This window comes from Channa argus, chromosome 4, assembly GCF_033026475.1.
Source record: "Channa argus isolate prfri chromosome 4, Channa argus male v1.0, whole genome shotgun sequence".
Classification (NCBI taxonomy): domain Eukaryota; kingdom Metazoa; phylum Chordata; class Actinopteri; order Anabantiformes; family Channidae; genus Channa; species Channa argus.
In genome coordinates this window covers 22,357,602-22,368,796 of record NC_090200.1, presented here as the reverse complement: position 1 = coordinate 22,368,796, position 11,195 = coordinate 22,357,602, and positions in this window count along the sequence as shown.

Below are 11,195 nucleotides of genomic sequence, written 5' to 3'. Positions count from 1 at the left end.
CATTAACATGCTGTTTGTTTCTCACAGATGTGTGAGCAATGGCTGAATAACATGTAACAGTCAGGTCCAGAACAATTCTTTTACAAAAGCAGGATTATTAACAAATAGATCAAAGAGAACAAAATCAAAATGCAGGGCTGAAAAACAGGGAATTAACAATTTACAATATATTATAGATGAGTTTTATTATTACTTTCAAGTTGATCAGCTGAACTCACCAGGATACACATTCTCATACTGAGCAGGGAGTTACAAAATCCCAAAACTGAAGTGGCCGATCAGTGAGGCTCTGTTCTCCATTGCAATTAACTCGATTTACAGTGGTGAACACAGCACACAGCAAGTAGCTTTTTCACTGTTGCTATCTATAAGGTATTAATTAGACAGAGCCAGGAATAAAAAGAGTCCCTTAATGAAAAGAGCATGGCAAAAATTCATGACTTTTGTATATAAACAGCGATGCTAGATGCAGTGCAAAGTCTTGATCACAACTGTGATCAAGTAATATATTTGACTTTGGGGGGGAACTGGGGATGGTAGAACACCTTCTGTTCTAGATCCTTTAAACTTATATACAAATAAAAATTACTTGGACATCTAATACATAACCACGTGTGATTATGTGAGTCAGATACAAACAGTTACAATCATTACAGCCTATCCTGTTACTGGGCTGAGTGACACCATGAGGAATTGTGAGGTAATTTAATGAAATCTGATCCAAACCATCTCATTTATGCACAGCTATTTGAAGAACAAAGAATTAACTGTTTTCAAATAAAGCCACATGTAGATGGCACCATACACGCCTCCCACCCTTCTTCCCACCCCAAGCAGCAATTAAACAGCTGACTTCTCATAGGTTAATTGCAAAGCATGAACCAAAGTTATGTCATGTAAGTCAAATGAATTGGTCTGTTGTTTATTGTTCATCACAATCCTCCCATACACTCACATTTCATCGTATCTTTTTAATCAGCTCGTATTTAGTTCTAAAGTGGTTCAAATCTTTTCACACAGTAGGAGACTATGTTGGGTCCCTGGGTGAGTCATTTAGTCATTTAAAATAAAGGTTGTCTTTATTACCAAAACCAGTAAAATTTGTGACTTGTTATCCTTGATTCGAAGTGCTGTAGCTATAAACAGTTTGTGGGGAGGAGCAGTGGTGTCAGTAAACGCTGCTTTACAGTTTGTATAGTCGCGCTCTCTCTCTTCCTCTTAGGTAAGTGCAGAAGTTGTATTGCGGCAGTACATACTTATCAGCTCTCCTCTTTTTAGTGGGTTCAAGTGCCACTTGTTGGGCCAGACAGACAAAAGACAACATGGGTTAGTTTTTGTTTCTGGAAGTTCTATGATGTTGGCTTGGTGCTTGGCGCCCACTGAAAACAGTGGAGTGTGGTTGATTCATCAGTATTAACAATCTATTATATCATAATTACATAATACCAGTTACAGAGGACACTGAATGAGTATGTGTGATTTGATTCTTTAATTTTAAAGGATCTAAATCCTTCTTCCAGATTAGATTTTTATGACATTTGCATCACGTGATCGATAAAGTTGTGTTTGTGTTTGCTTTAAACAGATTTTCCACTGTATTTTCTGTTTCTAGCCATTCAAAAAAATCTGTGTTCTGTCGCATAAATGCACAATAGTTTATAGAAAACAAAGTCCTTCTCAGCACAGCTCACAAAAATCCTACAGCTCCCAAGGGGAATGCCCACTGCATCTCCTCTGTGCTGGTAAACAAGTCCTCAACCTTTTTCCACTCTCACATCTTCTGTGTGACTGATCTGCCCACATTGACAGATTGTATGGTTGCATCACACGTGCAGACACACATACACACACACAAACACTTTTGTGCTTGCAGACACATTGCACATAGAACGAAAGACAGAGCGAGTGAGATGGAGAGAGTAGACTTCTCCTCCCACACACCTAGTTTTCTAAAACAGGCTCTGCTCCTCTTCTCTGCTGTATCATTGCAAGCCTTTATGGACCTCTTGTTCCCAGTGTGAATTATTAACCATCGCTCTACAAGCCCAGACAGGCTAGTGGAGAGAAGAGCATCTCTTAGACACTCAGCATAGAAGAAGAGAACTTCACTTTTGTTATTAGTGGCACATCCTTCTCATCTTCCAGTAAGCCATGCAAACACTTGTGGAAAAACTGGGGTGTTGCTAAGGTGGGGGAATCCTCCTCCCTCATTACTGTCTCCTCATAATGTGCAGAACTATTCTTCTATCAGTATCACTAACAAATATTATGTGAGAAGAAACCTGATGTCAGCTAATAGAAAAGACTAGAATCAATAAGCATTATCAGGTGTGTGTGTGTGTGTGTGTGTGAGTGTGAGTGTGCGTGTGTGCAGTAGCAGGGATAATCCAGTTACCACTACATTTCTTAAAGCATCAGGCTCTGATTTCATTAGGTTTCTCCAGCCACAGAGTCTTGGCATGCTGAGGATTAGGTTGAATAGGTTTGTGATCTTCTTTGCTGCTTTCTTTCATGCTGTTTTAGCTCAGACTTCCCAGTGCTTGATAGCAGAAAGCCCAGCTCAGTGCTCACCACAGCAAATGGTGGGTGCCCCCAAATCACAGAGACATCATTGAAAACTCAGGTTGAGATTTTTCATATATACTTACAAAATATTAATTCTCAAAACATTACATGTTTTTAATGAAATAATCAGACATAGGCTGTGTGTAGCGGTGAATTACAGACAGAAAATACTTTGTATGAAAGTCACTTTGGACTTTATGTACAGAAGTCAATACACTAATAAAATGAAGATGACTTAAATACATAACAATCTGACAGCATGTTCTGCTGGTTGACCAAAATCTGACATTGAGCATTTTTATTTATGTGAACACCGCAAACAAAATGACATATGGGGTGGCAGCAGGGAATTCTGGTCACAAATCAAAGGCGCATAAAATTAATAAAGCTATCTGCATTGCTGACAGAAGCTGACATTATCCATGGTTGTAATATTTCTTCTCAATTGTTAGCACAATAAATGTCTCATTAATCTCTGTATAGAAAAGCACTTCCTCCTGTCGCTGCATTTTATATATATATATATATATATATATATATATATATATATATGTGTGTGTGTGTGTGTGTGTGTGTGTGAGTGGGTGTGGGTATATATGTATTTATATATATATATTTAAAAATACATCTATTTATATATATGCACTGGTACTGTAAGTGGAAACAATATGAAACATTATGTGTTCTGAAAATGTATGAACAGGGCCTTTAATAAGTTGTTATTTTTTGTACAGCTGTGTCTGTGTTGTTTCTTTGATGTTAATGCTGGCACACATCATTGGTGTAGAAGTGGTCAGAGATGATGGAGACAGGACCTGCTTAAAAGCGCAGTGAACATGTTTTTATTTATCTATTTTTATTACTCATTCGCTTCCTTCTGCTGCTGCCATTCGATGCTCCCTCAGGCAATGCTTTTTCAAGGTAATCAGTTCATCATGATGATTGACAAGCACTGGGGTAGAAACTTGACCATCTGAGGGGGAGAAAGTAAAGACTAAATATATCTTCTTCTTGTAAGCGGGAAGTCGCAAATCGCACATTGGTGGGAACGCCACTGGCATACAAACATGGCCTGTGGCCAACTTGTTTATCGTATGTGATGTATCCTGAAAAATAACAGCTGAGAGAAATATAGAGAACGTCTGCAGATTTAACTGGAGAAACGCCACATATTATTTGCCATTTCCAGAGCGTTGAAAACCACACACAACAAGAACATGGATACAAACCAGAAGAAGAAGAGATATTCACAGTTATTTTGTGAATAAAATAAAGGAACTGGAAATTTTGGAAAGTGGATAAAAAAAATAGCAGAAAAGGTGGTGAAAGTACATTTCTTTCCAAACTCACTGTGTTACAGTTTGTCCCAGCCATTCTCTTGTGAACCAGCTAGTTTGCCAGCAGCAATGTCTTCACTTGTTTGGAGTCTTGCGTTACAATTAGAGAGAACAGTTGGCCTTTTCTGTCTCCCATAAAAGCTGTGCCCATCCATAGCTTTAGTGCACCACACAGCATCTCTGCCAATCAGCAGTGATCAGTGAGTGTAGGTTCATTTTTATTTAATACACTATAAGGCAAACAAGAAATAGAGGGGTAGTTGGTGAAGCTGGAAAGAAGACCTAGAAAAGCAAGAGAGACAAAAGGAATGGGATAAAATGACAAAAAGGGAAGAGAAAACTGATGAAAGGACTGATTGTATTTTTTCTGGAGGCTTTCCTTTGGGCACCTAAAAAATTCAAGTAAATTCATTCCTGTTTCATCCCACCCTCTCTCTTTTCGAATCACATGCACACTCATACTTTTTTCAATCGAACAGCTCTCTGGATCTCTTTGAACATTTTTGCTTCCACTGCCTGAGGTTAAAAGAGCATAGTTAAAAAAGAAAAAAAAAACGAAATTAGCATCCCCATCATTTTACAGGCTACTATGATCGATACCCCTCTCATGTAGTTGGCTCCAGCAGCCAGTTTTTTTTTTACCTCCATACTGAACTAAGCAGCTGCTGGCAGGAGCTAAAATTTTAATGTATAGACAGGAGTGGGGTTTTTGTTTCCCTCTGCAAATAAAACTTTTAACTGTTAAACTTTTCTTTCATGCTATATTCTGTGAATTGATTTTTCTATGAAATATGCAAGTCAGGTTGTGCATCGTGCTGCATTTTGATCATAAACTAAATTGACAAATCTGAATCTGATGTCTGAGCCCAGTCACAATTTTAGACACTCGTTAAAACACGTAAGTACTATGCCCTAGCTGAGTAATATAGGAGAGGAATGATCTGCTTGCTATGGCACTTTCTGTGTATAGGCGATAATGGGATCAAATTTCTCTGCTCTCCACTTTCCTCTTCACACTTTTGTTTGCTCCATTAGTCTGAATCATTTGAGAAACAGTGCTCTAAATGTATGATGCATTATTGATGGTCATAACATACAGTCCAAACGAAGCTCACTGTGTTGTACAGGATACACTACTCTGGTGGTTTTACTGAGGTGGTGGTGGATAGGGGTCAGTGTTGGGAAGAAGGCAGTGCTGACCATGATTGACAGCTGTCAGAATGCACACAGGAGCTTGCTGTGTTTGGGGCTGTATAGCTGCAGACCATTCAAAGTGCTCAAGCTAACCCTCTGTACACCACAGCATTAAAACCACCCAGTGGATTTAATTCTGTGGCTGATTGGTGTACACAACAGTGATAGTCTGTGGTCGTCCCACCTAATATCGAGGCTGCGGCTGATCAGACTGATAATAGAGCTTGTGTGCGAGGCCACAGAGTGCAAAAACGATAGATAGTCCAAGTTGTTTTCCCTTCTGCTTCTTTCTTCTTGCTTTTCTTATTATTCTGCTTGGAGCTGACACGACTCTCCCTGCTCGCTGCACTCCACTCCACACGTCGTGTTCTTGGGTGGGAATTAATTAGCGATACGGTCTGAGCTAGGAGTGGGAGCAAGGCTGGAGAGGGAGCCTGGGACGTGGAGAGGGATTTGATGAGAATGTCTGGTTGTGGATGTGTTTGTGTGGGTCCTTTAACTTATAAACATGCTCATATATGCCTTTGAGCCCCACGCTTTTTTTTCCCTTTTGCTCTTTTGCCTTGAAGAACAGCTCAGCATTATGGGAAATATGCCTGTGAGTTAGAAGAGAACAGCCTCCCTCACATCTGTATGCCAAATAGGTAACTGGATCCAACAGGTGATGAGTTAAGCTCAGCATTAACATAGACGTCTAGTGTAAGCTTTTTAAAATAGAAGATTTCCCTTTTTATACTTGAATAGCACAAACAAGACAGGTCTTATTTTGTTTCTATTGGACAGTGCCATTAGCTGTGTCCTTTGAGACAGCAATGCAAATACATATGCCATGATAGCGCATTTATGAAGAACTGTAAGATGTACAAATTTTGTATTTTGTTGAGCTATTCTTACAGTGTGCCTGAGGTTCGAGGAGAGCATACGTTTTTCTGCCTTTGGTTTCCTTCACAACCTCCTCTGGAGACTTTTATTCAGCTTGCTGCGATCCAGTTGTTTATGCTGTCAGTGTGCCACCTGTGCCTCCAACTAACAAGCAGTGAGCAGTCCAGGTTGAGTTTAAATGAGCAATGAGAGTAGTAGTGGCCTAAAATGTTAGCAGAACAGGCTCTAAATTGCTTCTGTAAATTTTTTTCTCCCCTCTTTTTCCCAATAAATTCATTTTACAAAATACTCGGAGGCAGCAATATTTTTTTTGTTCCGGTTAACACATTTTATGACATAAATGTAATCAAAACATCTGCTTAAATTACCTACTATTGAAAGCCTGTGTTACCTGTAAAGAAGGGCAGTTTTGTGGCCAAGTTAAAAATGTGCTCACATGTACAGTGGCTCCTGAGCATTTGCTTTGAGTGGCAGTGCATGCACTGATGAGGCCTGTAACTAACCGTTTGTCTGATTACAACTAATTGTTTTAGAGCAAATTAAGGTAAAATGGGAAGAAGTAGAGGAACAGACTGAATAGGCAGACGACATAATGACAGAGACATTGTTGTAACTGTAAGCCAGACTGCAAGCCAGCTAATCCATTTCAGTTGTGATTGAAGGCAAAGATGAATGAGAACAAACAGGCTGATGTTTGTGATCTGTCTCATACCAGCCAGCCGTGGACATGTGCTCTGCTTTAGGCCACAGTGCAGAGATGGAAAGATTCAACAAGCCCAAATTGTCTGTGTCCTCACCTCCTGTTATTACATTCTGAGCACCATCACTACTTTGTTTCTTCCTCTGTCACAGAGACTGATTGTTTGCGTTTGCCTCTGGGAGTGAAAGCACAGTTACATTTCTTCACGCCCTGCCCCCCACCATCCTACCATCAGTTAGGTTAAAAAATGACCACTTGACATGCGTTATGACATGCTGACATGTGTAGAAGAGACGCTTTGTTTAACAATGAGCGCAGCTGACTCAAACACACATACACGCACACACACACACACACCAGGCTGCCCAGATTGTAGAAACATATACACACACCACAGGAAATACACAGTGCCATGCAGCACAGCCACTGGCCAGCATGTTCAGACATTAGCATAATGCAACACATGCAAAAATACATGTCAGAAAGTGGTCCAATCTCTATCCCGGTGCACTTCCACGTCTCGGTGGGTTATGATTCATGTCTTTTCCTTGTGTTTTTGCCCGTTCTGTTTTCAGACGTACTCCCTTCAGTCAGCACATGTCCTTGATCTTTCTGTGCATTCTCCATCACCTAATATTTCCGAACGGAATCATTTTGAATCCAATTTTAAGTGCAGTAGATGACTTTGTGTATGTGTGTATCTACATTCCGGAGATTACACACACATCTAAATACACACCTCACTAGCAGAACATCACCTGCATGTTATAAAAGAGCCAAAATGTACTGCCCTGCATAGGTTTGAAAGGCTAACTAGTCAGTCCCTCAAGAGGATCAATAACCATTCAATTAAGGTAATGCTTAAGAATAGGTGGCCACAGCTGATCATTTGGCTAGATAAGGTTCTTCTTCTCACTGCCGATGCTATCACTCTATCAAGTGCTCCTATTTTTTTCCCCACTGTGTATTCTATTACCTAGTAGTAATGAGACAGAGAAGGACCTGGAGGAGTGAGAACTTGAGAGTGTAATCATAGTCAGTTTCCAGTTGTCTGGCTTCTGTTTCCTCTGTCATCGAATAGAAGAGAAACTTCCACACTCAAATGAGTGTAGTTAGGAGGAAAAAAACCCACTTGTAACCTCTGACCTCTATCGACCTCCCCTGGGGACCGTGATAGAAAGTTTCACCCAAAGATGCCTGAATTAAAAGCACTGACAACTTCACTTGTGTCAGGTTTAAGAGTCTGAGTGTTGTTGTCCAGAAATAACATTCAAACCACCTTCATGAATAAATGAAACTTTCAACCTGCTTTCATGTGATTTGTTATGAGCTAAGCATAGTGGACTTTAGCAGTAACACTGTACCGATAGTTGATGAATAGGTCAAGAGTACTTTGCCTTCTTTGGCTGGGAATCCTCTCCACATTACTTCATTTATCTCACTTGAAGTACAGAAATTTTCCTACATTTTTATATTTTTTCTTCTGAGTGACTGCAGCTCCCTTTATTCCTGCATGAGTAAAGAGCTCTTCACATCTTTAGGCTCGTATAAGCTGCAGTAGCAAAGCATTCAGATGAAAGAGTGTTTTACCAGTGGTTGCTCCATAGTTTTGAAACATGTTTCTTAAGGAGGGAGTGGAATTTTGTAATGGATTGTTTTTTTTTTTTATTTCAAATTATTTCTATAAGAAAATTGACAAAGGCTCAGTACCGCTGTGCAGTTCATATCCTTTCACAAAGAAAATGTTTCAAGGTATTTCTATATCATGTGAGCTACATCCAGAAAACGGAAATGGAGTAAATGTGTATTATCAAATGAGAATGAAAAGGAAAAAGTTAAATTGATGGCACAGACAGACATGCAGTCCGTGTTGCCCACCTGCTGTATAGGATTCCCTTTCATGCTGAAAGGGATTTTGAAGTCAGTCGAGAGCCTTGTGATAAGCTGTGAACCTGCTTTGAATATGAATTATTTTACCCTGAGCAGCAAATTCGACACTGGCTCGTTTAGACTGATTCAGCTCATTGGAGAATGTGCAGTTCTGAATATTTTTACACTAACAGGTCCCATTTGGGTTCTGCAAATCAGCAGTTGCTCATCATTGCAAAGACTGAGTTAGGTATCCGCAAGAATGCAACCCTAGGATTTTATCCAATGCCAACAATTTTTAAATTTGCCATTCAACCATTATTGTCACGTGGTGTTGTTGGCTCCCAGAGAGAAAATATTCAACCAGATATTGTTTACAGCTCCAGACACCATGCAATTTTTAAGAATATTTTTTTTTTAAATGCTTGGTCAATTTAACAAATTAGCAAGCAGCTGTAGCTAACAGCTACTGTACTTGATAATGTATTTGGCTTAATAAAGAACTAGTCTGTAAAATAAATCATTTGACACAGTGTGCGGGCCGGAGTGAAGCATGTGCAGTTTAACATCCGACTGTACGGATCTGGCTGACAGACTCACAGAGGACATGAACTCTAAGACAGCTTTAACATATACACACTGAAAAGTTTTTACAATCCAGCAAAGCTTCAGTAACTTTTCTTTACGATGTAGAGACACTGTTATGGAAACAATAACAAGCAAACCTAATTTTTTGTTGTTGCTCCTTCACATTAAAAGCGTTCCATTTTCAAAACAGGAAATATGGCTCTTATTGTGAAGCAGCTACAGTGTAGTGTCTTGACAATAATCATCATAGATGACATGACCCTATTGGATAGCATGCGCTTGCAAAGGGAGGGATTTTGGTGACATTGGTGCAGTTTGTAATCTCACCACTAGATGCCAATAAATCTTAAACACTGCAAGTCTTCTCACAGTCGAACTAAAATCCTTAGCACGTTAAAACATCAAACTACGATAGTGAACACACTGAACATTACTCCTTGTAAAAATTACAATTTGTGCATTGTATCGTCGAACATATTAGCATCCTGATGGTAGTAATAAGCTTTCTTACAATGTTACAGGGCTGTCATGCAACGGAAAGTGATTGGACCCATAATCAGCCATTCTGAACATCATTGAAACCTTTTTGATCTGTTTGTTTGTTTAACCTGTTTACAGGAAAGTCCATAAAAGCATAACTTGTACTTATTTACCTATTTGTCAAGGTCAATCTGTATTAAAGGTCTTTATGTGTCAATGTAAATCCTTGTTAGTCCAACTTCATGTATATGTGTGTGTGTGTGTATGTTTGCGTGTGTGTTTTCGTCTTTGTAGTTTACAAGATGTCTCACGAAAATATTATATAAATATAATACGTCCTTGGGATTATATGAACTCAGATGTCTTAGACACTAATTGAAAAAGACCTGGTCTAGATGTTGTCTTCTTGTATCAGCCTGGTGTTTCATCAACCTGTCCTCTCCTTTTAATTCCACTCTCGCATTCCCACTAATCTCCAACCATCTCTTTTCCTGTCCTCTAAAAGATGTTTTCCACCCATCAACCTTTTCTCTCTCTTTTTAAACCTATAAATGACTCATCCCCTTTACCTCCTTTACCTTCTTTCCAATATTCTGACTTGTCTTTATTTGTAACCTATAGGTGCTGTGTGTTAGTCTATCAAATCACACGGTCCACTGAGAGAGCAATTAGTCTGATCAAAACTTGCCAGCTCAGAGAAAATCAGCACATGAGGGAGGTAAGAGAATTACAAACTGGGGAATCAGAGGAAAGAAAGAGAAGAGACTTCGTTTTGAGTTTAATCTGTAAAAAATGTGCACAGTGACCATTGGGCAGGACTTTTAAGGTGGCTATCACTGTTCAAACTGCCTTTTAATAGCTGAGTGACTCATTGCTCCTCTCCTGCAAGCACCTCACACCTCTTCTCATCAGACCCCATGCACGCTTCTATCTCATCTCAGCCCCCTCTTGCCTGTGAGGGATTAAACTCTTAATCCGCCAGACTGAGGCTTACTATTGGTAGTGACAGGGCTGCAGCTATCTTTTTTTTTTTCTTCTTCTTTTTTTTTTTTTTGCTGCATGTGTGCAGTTACTTTTCGTGTATGGCACCATGGTGTGTGTGAAATCAGTGGTGGGCAGGTTGAGGTATGTGCTAGTTTAATAAAAAAATAAAAAATAAAGCAGTCAAATGCAGAGGTTACTTGGGGAGGGGGGGGGCAAGATGTAAACAAGTTAGCTGATTTAATGTTGGAGGTGTTCTCTATCTACCACCTGTTCCAAATCCACAACTCTCCGTAGGTCTGAGTGCTTCTTTCTGTGTCTCTGTATATGTGTACTCGTATATGTGTGTGATGAAACTTAAGAAAATGATAGACAGTATTAAAATGGTAAATTGCATTACAGTGGCTCTGAGGCCGATTGCAGGGTACCTTCCATTTGACCTTGACTGAAACATAATTTTAGAAAAAAAAAAAAAACTACTGAGAAAACACTAGTCCAGTGCGTGATCAGCGTAACGTTCCCAGTACTAACCAGCTGTAGACATACTGTATATTAATAGATAGTGGTGGAAAGATTCAGTAACCTGGAGATTTCTGTTC